Source organism: Orycteropus afer, unplaced genomic scaffold, assembly GCF_000298275.1.
Source record: "Orycteropus afer afer isolate SDZICR_OR568_19922 unplaced genomic scaffold, OryAfe1.0 scaffold00074, whole genome shotgun sequence".
NCBI lineage: Eukaryota > Metazoa > Chordata > Mammalia > Tubulidentata > Orycteropodidae > Orycteropus > Orycteropus afer.
Genome location: NW_006921661.1, coordinates 8,858,745 through 8,869,401, shown reverse-complemented (window position 1 = coordinate 8,869,401; position 10,657 = coordinate 8,858,745).

The window sequence follows — 10,657 nt, the reverse complement described above, 5'->3', positions numbered from 1 at the left end:
GCACTTAACAACAACAACAACAACAACTTGTTTAATCTCTTTTATATCTTAAAAGAGATTGACTCAAGATACACTTTACACTAATCCTGCCTCATTAACATAACAAAGACAACCCATTCCCAAATACTATTATAACCACAAGAATATCTGTTAGGATTTACAACACATATTTTATGGGGGGCATAATTCAATCCATAACAGACAACTATATAGTCTTCCATGATGACTACTATAGAAGAAAAATCCCTGTTCTAATGTGATTTAAACAGAGGGTTAGGAGGTACTTATTCTATACTTGGTTAGGGAAAGGCATACTGTTACAGAAATTCCTTTCACAACAAGTAGTAAGCAAGCATCTAGTTCCTTGGCTCTTGTCCTGGTAGGTGCACACATAACAGTTCTGAAATCCATAAATTAATTTGATACCTGGATAAGAAAGACAAGAAAAATGGGATTCCTGATTTCTGTCTCCAAGTCTCTCTTCAAAAGCAAGCATTTGCCACCTAGGAGAAAAGCAATAGATATTTATTGGAAGAATCAGTGATTTAATGATGAAGGTAGATGGTGAGGATTGTTCATGGATGAACATGATGAACATGATGAAGGATTGCCTTCATCACCTGCAAATGAATGAGGTTAAACAGCACATTGCTGTGGGTGTCAAGCTGCTTTGTGGGGAAGGACTGAGATGGGTCTATGGTGGGACAACCTCCCTCAGACACAAATCTTTTCCACTGAGACTTCATTTCCATGAATGCCTTATCACAAACAAGCCCCAGCAGAATATTGATAGCCCAATTCCCGTCATCCTTCAGAATTTAATAACATTTTGTCTGTTGATCTTGTACACACAAGGGCCCAGTCACTTTTGGTCTTGTCAAGGGACAGTGGGACAGCACCAGACCCAGAGGACTCTGTTCTGATTCCTTAAGTGAAAAAAAATAAACAAACAAGAAAAAAACTTCCCTTACTCTGTGGTTAGTCTCTCAGAGTTCCCGAGAGTCACCTTCCTGAAAGTTTGACAAGGATCATGGTAAAAGGGCTTCTCAGTCTCCACCCACCTTTGTAAAAGTCTTCAGCATGCATTCTTCTTTAACTCTGGCTGTGCAGGTGGTTCTGTGAGCCATGCAGCATCCATTATGAAGAACATAATCACACATGTAACAATGTAGAGTTGTAAAGTCAAAATCAGCATAATGAGACTCTTTCTGGGTCCACCTTTGCCCCTTGTCAGGAGACAGTGCCCACCACCTGGCCCACACCTAGTGTGAACAATAATCAGGTCCCCACATACTTTGACATATATTATAGTGCTAAAAGCATGGTTTGATTTCTCTGTGGTTGGCTTACACCAGGAGCCTCTTCTGCATCTTTGGGGGCCCTACACCAAGGGCCTTTATGGGGAGGTGTGTGTGTCTCTGAAGGCAAGGCCTGTGTATAAGCAAAGACAGAGTTCCTATACTCATCGTTACTCAGACTTCCTAAAATGTGCTGTGCTGCTGGAGGGAAAAAATCATGGCCTACATTGCAGCTCTGCCCAGACCTCACATCTAGTGACCCAAGAACCTTGCTCTCAGTCCTTTCAGAACAATCCTTACCATTTGCCTTCATCACTTGCAAAGAATCTTCCTAGTTCCCTTTCAACTCAAATTTGGGGCTTTCAGAAAGAAAGTTCGAGGAATTTGAGAGTATCATGAATTAGTACTAATGTGGGAAGTGGGTTGAGCCTGAAGTAAAATAGGGGGAGAAAGGAAGAAGAAATGAAGAGGAGCAAGTTTGGGCCAAAAGTGAAGGAGGAATCAGGAGGAAGTGACTGGAGGCCCAGGAACAGGAAAACAAGTGGGGAGGGATGGAGGCTATGGAGACCACCTCTAAAGAGAAAGGTGGATGGTCCTTGCACCTTACTCTCCACACCTCCCCACAGTCAAACAATCCACAGCCTCCTGCATTGGTTCTGCTCACCTAGACCCAGCCCCCATGGTCCTTCCAGATGCCTCCAGGAGCTCACCTTGAAAGACATCTGTTCTGGTTACCTAGTGACACTCTGACAGAAACATACCACAAATGGGATGGCCTTAACAAACAAGAGTTTATTCTTACAGTTTGGAGGCATTAAGTCCAAGTTCAAAGTGCCAGGTTCTAGGGGCTGGGTGAAAGTCCCTCAACCTTGGGGTCCAGCTCTGCCTCCTGCTCCCAGACCACTGGAGCTAGAGTCATTTCTTCATTCAGACAGCTGCTCGCTGCTGAGGCTGAGAAGCCCAAGATTGACAAGTAAAAAGGCACGGTCCCGATGTTACCAAACCACACGGCAGGTCATTAACTTAAGTCCATTGCAAGTCCCAAGGTTGGGAGAGCATGGTAGGCTGCTGAGCAACGACACAGCTACATGCAGGGTCCAAGCGTGCCATAGGCTAGAGATCATTCTCAAAGCTTCTCCTTATATATGGGAAGCAGACCACATGCCCAAAGGCAGCTACTCAGCTGCTCCCAGTAGATTCCACCATGGAGTTGATTACCAGTCTCATCATGGGGAATACTACATCCAGCTCCCCAGCCACTCAACCAGGCCCAGCCAAGTTGACACACAAACTTAACTACCACAACATCCAACAGCAAGGAGAGGTCCAGCAGCAATAGCAGGAGGCCCTTATCCATCTCAGAACCCAGCACCAGGAAGAACAGAAGGCAAAATAGAGCCTGCAGGTGCCTCAGTCCCAGAGAATCACTGCTTTATAAGCCCAGGCTGGGAGGAACAGCCAATGAGAGCCCACTTGGAGGATGTATTTCCCTTGCAAGAGGGGAAACCTTGCCCTGGCTCCTTCCAACTGCCCTGGCTCTGCTCACCTCAAGGCCAGCCAAAGGAACCATGTTCTTTCATGGCTACTCTTTGTCTCATTTTAAGTAGCTTTAAAATGAGAGAATCATGTTGGCCTTACTCAGCCAAACAATTTATGAGACTCAGGTAAGTTACTGACTCTGAATCACACTGACCTCAAGATTCCGTACTTTACAGGCTATCTAGTGGTTGTAGAGATAGTTGAAGCTCCTAATAAAATAAGTTCAAAGAAATGGATATGTACCTTGAGTGTTGTTAAATAGACCCAGAACACAAAGTAGGAGTGTGGGGCTTACCTTCCAGATTGCATTCCAGACTAGCTGCCACTGAGTCAGACGCTAACTCACAGGCCCCCATGCGCTACAGAGTAGAACTGTACCTTAGGATTTTCTTGGCTACAATGTTTAAGAAAAAGGATCATCAGGCACTTTGTGTTATGGGGTTGTTGGGTGGGTTGGAACTGTGAACCTTTTGTTTAGTAGCAGATACAAACCACTTGGATCACTCTAGCTCCTTCCAAACCAGACTCAATTCAATCCATAACAATAAAGTTAGTTATAAGTATTTATATAGGTTCAGAATGAATGGTAATTTTTCATAGGGGCCTCTTAAATTTACTTCACTGAATGCTTTCCTAAGAAATCTCAGATTGAATTTGTAAAACTCTAAGTCAAGCCAAGAACTTGCCACCAGCACTGAGGAAGAAGACACAAAGAGGTACACAAGAGATACAGACAATAAAGATAAATCCTTGTTCATATACACTACTGAATTGTTGGTGATAATTAACATTAATCTACGGGTATGTCTAGGCAAAAGGGAATATACCTATGACTGTATATAAGGTTGGCAGATGATATTTCAACATATGTAGAAGTATCCAAACACATAAATACAAATATATAAATGTTCATATATATAATAGAGCTAAAAAGGGGCAAAGTTATGATAATTTCTTTTTTTTTAATGTATTTTATTGAAATATAATTTATGTACAGTGAAATACACAAAACTTGGGAGAGAGATCCAATAGGTCTACCATCTCAGGACCACAGTGCTGGGGGACACCAGACTCAATTGGCACAACAAAATATATAAAAGCCTTGTTCCGCATCTTACATTGGTGAGTAGGGACTGGGGTCTTAAAAGCTTTGAAGTGGCTATCTAAGATGCAGCTAATAGTCTCCTAGCATTGGAAGCAAAAAAGAGTGTAAAAAAACAAGGGCATTTGGAAGCAATCAGCCCTAGGACACAATGGTCCTCGAGACCAGAAAAACTAGATGGTGCCTGGCTACCAATGACCAGAATTACTGGTTAGATGATATCTGGTGAGGCCCCCAACATGATGACCCTGGAATACATTCTGCACCTGGAATAAAACGCACCCCTGGGACTGGCTCTCAGCCCAATAGTTAACAAGATGTACATGCAGACCACTCAACCCAGGATGACGTACCCACATACTCTATGGTAATACATCCCTTAGAGCAATAACCCAATGCAGGACAAATAGGAGTGCATAAATATGAGAGGCACAGGGGAAGGATTACAGGGTAGGGAGGGGAGGAGACTGGGTTAGGGTTGGACATGGTAAATGGAGAGTGAAACTAAATGTACACATAATGTGGAATGTAAAACAAGCTCTTAAAATAAAAACAACCCAAAAAAAAAAAAAAAACCTCCCAAGAAAAAAAGAGAATGTCATGGGTACACCACCCCCTGCCTAGACATACCTGATAGTTCAGCCTGTCCACTTATCTACCCACCCAAAACTACTCTTTATTTTTAGTAGAATTTTACTTGTACACATTGTGTAATCTAGCCTAAATCCAAAGTTTTAAGTTACCAAAAATATCTTGAAATCTGTGTCTAAGCTGTCATATTAAAAACATAATTACTACATAGACCATCTTCAACAAAAAAAAAAGAGAAACCAATTGACACAGATACAGAAGATAATCCTGGAGCGCTGAACTTTGAAAGGAAGGATACAAAAGTCAGGTGTCAACCACCTTCCCTGTAACGTATTAACCTGTCTTTAGAATAGTGCTAAGCCATAAAGCTTGCTAACAGGAGCATCTTATTAGAGCATACACAGGTGGTGGTTGTAGGGCACTACCCAGGGCCCTCTCCCAATTGAGACCTGGTGCCACCAAGTCTGAAGCCAGTCACATAACCCCCATCCCCAATTTCTCAAATTCAGTTATAAGTATCCCTGCAAAGTGGGTGGGGGTTAGAGGTCATCTTGGATCCACTCCTACCTGCTGCCACTGGGTGCTTAATTGCTAGCAAGGTTTGTAACCGTGCTTTCTTTATCTTTTTAATTCTTTCTCTCCCTATCCTTTTTTGTTTCTCTTCTGAATAAACATTCATGTCTCTGACTACACCTCTGGGGAAGTTTTTCAGACTTTTGTTACCTACTCAGAAGGAAATTTTAACCTCCCTGGAAAATTCACACAACATTGCTGTTATCGTTCTTTGGTGAATTCTGTATTGGTCAGTGACCTTTGTGAATTTCCTCATGTACTTAGAGAAATCTGTCAATTTCTCTGTAGTCCTCAGTTACTCTAGCAATCCCTAGAGTCATTCAATCAGTATCTGAATTGATGGGTGAATATTCATTTACCCTATTTATGAAATGACTATTGAGAACGTGGAAGGAGAGGAAGGGGAATGTGTGAGAGTGCTGAATCTTCATCTATCATATTAGTAAGTCCATAGATAATGTCTAAAATTGATGAATGAGATAGTGATATAAACTTATTATTTCATGGGAGTTAATCCAAGAAAAAGTCCTAAAGTAGTTGAAAGTAGCTGTAGAAGATGGGTAAAGATATCTGGATTATTGTTGAGCTTTGTAATAAACACTGTGTGCGCACGTAGATCTTGTCTAATTTTACCTGAAACTCAGAGAAGTCAGGGCAAGTTTCATAGAGGAGTTCTAATTTCATTTGCTTCTGCACTAGGGAAAAAGACCTCAGATTAAAAAATGTTCTATAGAGGGCCCTTTTTTTTAATCCTTAAACAGGACAAAGACAAAAACAAAGACAAAGACATCATCCAGATGAGGGAAATCATCCATATGTACTCAGTACAAAGGCAATGACTGTCATGGTGCTCGTTATAAATGATAGAGAACAAAGAAAATCACCATAAGATCTTGATTGGTGGTAGGTCAGTTCATCGCTGCTGTAGGTGCAACTACAGTAGTGAGGAAAGAACCATGATTGGAACAGATATATAATTTACACTCTCATACATTCCCTCTTCTTGATTATGGAATTTATTTAAAATCCTTTGATCACACTCAGGTTGGTGTGCTTTCTTTTGCAGAGACTGATTGATTCCTGCTTTAGATGGTTGCTTGTTTTAGGACAAATTTTTAAGACCCCAGACACTGTCTTTTTTCATAGCTGAGCACCACCTAATTCCTTCACCATGCTTTACCATAGCACCCAGTCTTCAGTGATCATCATATGAGGGTGAGTATGGAGTGAGGCCATATTGGAAGAAGTACTTGGCCTTTGGTTAGGCTACAAATGTTAAAAGTTAAAGTGGGAACTCAAGTCCATCTGCAGCATACATCTTGTGATTCGCTCATGGGCAGCATATAAGCTTTTGAGAAATTACATTGGAAGTAGCCTTCATACAACATTTGATAATTCTAATGTCAAAGAGCAACCTGGAGTTTCTGTTAATGTGAAAACAAGCAGTTTTATTGAAGGAATAGTATAATCTATATTGGTTTATATACACCTCATGAGGCTTCACAAAAACACTCCAGTGAAAGGAAATTTTCACAGAGTTTAAGCACAAAAAAATCCAGGAATTTAAAAGGAACAAATTCTGATTGGTTGGCATTTACAAAATCATGCTTTAACAGACAATGGAGGATGGTGAGATCCTTTAAATATGATTCTGCTTTCAGTCATTTAACAGCTTTATCTATGCATGTTTTGAGGGCCAGCCTGAGTGCATGTTCTTCCTGGGAGCATGCTGTGAGAGGAAGGGGGAGGAGAGAAGCCTGCAGGTTACCTGCGGTATGCTGGCTAGCTGGCTTTTGAAATTCAGCTCAGAATAAGCAGTAAACAGCAAAAATGGAGTCTAGCCTGCTCTTTATGCCAAGCACTTAGTCCTTTTGAGTTCCTTCATGTGAGTCAATCTGAAGCCAGAGTTCTAGCAGCCTCCAGGAAAATCTTTAACCAGAAACCTTTTAGTGTCAGTAGTGCTAACAGAACTTTTGTAATTCTAAACACTCCTTAGGGCCTTTATCTGCCCTCCAGTCTCAGCAGGTATCAAGGAACTTCCTCTGAACTCAGCATGCATCACAAAAGCCATCCGGATTCAGCACATATCAGAGATTTGCTCGACTCCTAAAAGTCTCCCACATATCTGAGCCTCATCCTCCCTAGATAATATTTTCCTAAGTGAACTTTGGAGCTGGGGGGAGTTTCTTTACGTCCCCCAACATCTTAGATCACTGCCCTGAATCCCTTAGCAACAACCAATCACCTGTACCCCCTCGCCCCAGTGCTGCCCTCCCCATATTGTTCCATAAATTGGAGAAAGAAACGGGGTACGGGGTCTTTTGCTTAAGCCACTGACCTGGTAAGGGCAAAGACCCTGACTTAAGTTAGCTAATAAACTGTCCTATTGCATTTGCATTGGCGTGGGTTGGCGTCTTCTTCTCTTCCGAAATTCTCCTTCACAGTTCCCATTGATCACTATTTTAAGAGTGTCTCTTTCTCATGGACTTATTTTTCTTGTGTTTATTAGATGGCTGCCTATTCTAAATAGGCTTTTAAGACCCCATACATGTGAAAGGCTGAAGTGGAAGGCCAAAGGGGCCTCAATAGAGACACTTAATTCATTAAGTCTTGGATGGGAAAAAGACAATTATCCAGGATGAGGGACATCCTCAGCATGAAGAAAGCAGGACAGAGTCTACTGAGTCATGGCCATGTGGCTAATTATATACGACTTTTTAACAAAAGGAAATAAGCACAAAATTATGATTGGTAATAGATTGATTCATCACTGTTGCAGGCTGGACTACAGAAGCAGGGAAAAAGACCATAATTGGGCTACATACATAACTGAAGATAGAAAATGATTACAGAATTGGTTCTTGGCCTTGACTACCTGGCTAGGCGGTGGTCCAGATAGTCTGTGACTCATGAGCATGCAGCCTGAGGCTTAGCCACAAGGTGGCTACAAAACTATACCAAGATCCAACCTTAATTTAAATTAGAGAAGGACACTCTCAGGCAAGTTCCCTAGTTCCTAGTATGAGTATAGGAGCTCTGGTAGCATAGTGCCTAAGGCACTTGACTGCTAACCAGAAGGCTGGCGGTTCCCACCAGCCACTCCTCAGAAGGAAGTTTGGGCAATCTACTTTCATAGAGATACTGCCTCGGAAACCCAAGGAGGGGTCACTATGTGTCGGGTCTGACTCTACCACACAAAACAACAACAACAGTATGAGTATAATCTATTTTCAACCATACTCTTCCTGAAGGCAAACTGCCCCTGTCCCCAAGGTATGTCCTGGAATTTATCTATGCACAGCCATAATGGTCAGAAAGAATGCAAATGGCACCTGAAATTTATGTCAAGCCTCAAAATGGAGTTAGGACTCCCACTGCAGACCACAGCCTTCCACAAATCAAGTGCTTTAGAATTTAAGCTCTAATACACTGTTAGGGTAAAAAAAAAACACACAGATTGAAACTTGTTCTATAGAGACCCTTTTATTAAGCCTTAGACAGGACAAAAACAACCATCAGGATGAAGGAAGCAATTAGCATGTACCCAGTAAAGAGGTCAATGGAATCACCGAATCATGGTCATGGTGTTCATGATATACAGTACTGAGCAAAGGAAATCATCACAAGATTAAATTCATCATTGTATGGATGGCTGAAATGGAAGGCTAAAGGGGCCCCTCGCTGAAAATTGCAGAACTTTAACAGACTAACAAACCAAACTAAACCAAACTCACTGCCGTCGAGTCCAGCCTGACTCATAGCGATCCCTTCAAAGTGGTATCACCACAGAAGTAACAGGCATGATCAAAATAGATCTTAATCATAGTGACTAACTTGTTATTTTTCCCTTCCTTTTGTTTTCACAGACACCAAGTTCTTTAGGTTTGTTATTTTCCATTACACATTCCCTTACGCACAAACCTCTCCCATGACCAGTTTCATCTGAGGACCATAGTCCTTGAAGCGAGATGACCCTGGGAAGAGGGACACTGAGTCAGAAGTAATCATGGAAAAAGGAGAGCAAAGACATTCCTGGCAGTCCAGAGGATCTTTGACCCTTCCCAATTTCCCCATATAATCATACTTATCCCTTTGCTCAAGGAGACAGGCATTTTAGAAAAGTAATTCTCTGTCTCCCTGGTTATTCATACTTAATAAATCCTTTTACTTTCCCCTTTAACCTGTTGTCATCATTGGCTTTACATAACAGGGGGTAAGGACCATGTTGTTCCTATAGCAATTGTAGTTGGAGGGACTACTGAAGCAGAGAAAGAGCTATGATTGGAATATGTACATAATTGTAGGTTAAAAAAGGTTACAGGATTGGCTATTTTTGGCAAATAGTTAATGCATGCCTAGGTAAATTCTTTGTGTAAGCAAGACATGCACAGGCAAGTTCCCTAGTTCTTTGTGTGAGCGCCTTTCTACATACCGGTTAATGTCCTTTCAACCACATTCTTCCTGAGGGCAAACTGCCCCTCCTGGGCTTGCCCCAGACTTGTCTAAGTGTAGTCATATTGTTGAAGTAACAAAAAGAACTAAAATGGAGTCTGAATTTATGTCAAGACCCAAAAATGGAGTTAGCGTTCCTCCTGTAGACTGCAGCCTTCCACAAACCAAGTGCTATAGATTAAGTAAGCTCTTTACACTTTTTAAGAGGATACTGCATGGTTTAAAATCAGGAAAGATGTGTATTAGGATTGTATGCTTTCAACATATTGATTCAATCTGTATGCTGAGCAAATAACCCAAGAAGCTGGACTGTATGAAGAAGAACACAGCATCAGGATTCTAGGAAGACTCATTAACAATATACAATATGCAGATGACACATCCTTGCTTGATGAAAGCAAAGACTTGACGCACTAGAGCACAGCCTTCAGAATGGATTATATCTCAAGATAAAGAAAACAAAAATCCTGACGACTGGACTAATAAGCCATACAATGAGCTTATTATTACATATGCATCATGATAAATGGAGAGAAAAGATTGAAATTGTCAAGGATTTCATTTTCCTTTGATCCACAATCAATGCCCATGGAAGTAACAGTCAATAAGTGAGATGACACATTGCATTGCGCAAATCTGCAAAAGACCTCTTTAAAGTGTTAAAGGGTAAAGATGTCACTTTGAAAACTATCCTGTGCTGAGCCAAGCCATGGTATTTTCAATAGCCATATGAGGGTTGGACAATAAATAAAGATGATTGCTGAAGAATTGATGCATTTAAGCTGTGGTGTTGGCAAAGAATATTGAATGTGCCAGGGACTGCTAAAAGAAGGAACAAATCTTTCCTGGAAAAATTATAGCCAGAATGCTCCTTAGAAATGAGAATGGAAGACTTCATCTCTGGAAAGAGAATGCAATGGAAAGCCAAGAAATTCCTACGAATTCTAAACAACTCTCAAGGCTACTGACAAGGTAGAACTCTCCCTTAAAACTGATGCCTTGATTTGGACTTCTAGCATCCAGACTGTGAGAAGATAAATTTCTGTTCTTTAAAACAAAAACAAAAAACAAAGAGACAGAGAGAGAGAGAGAGAGAGAGAGA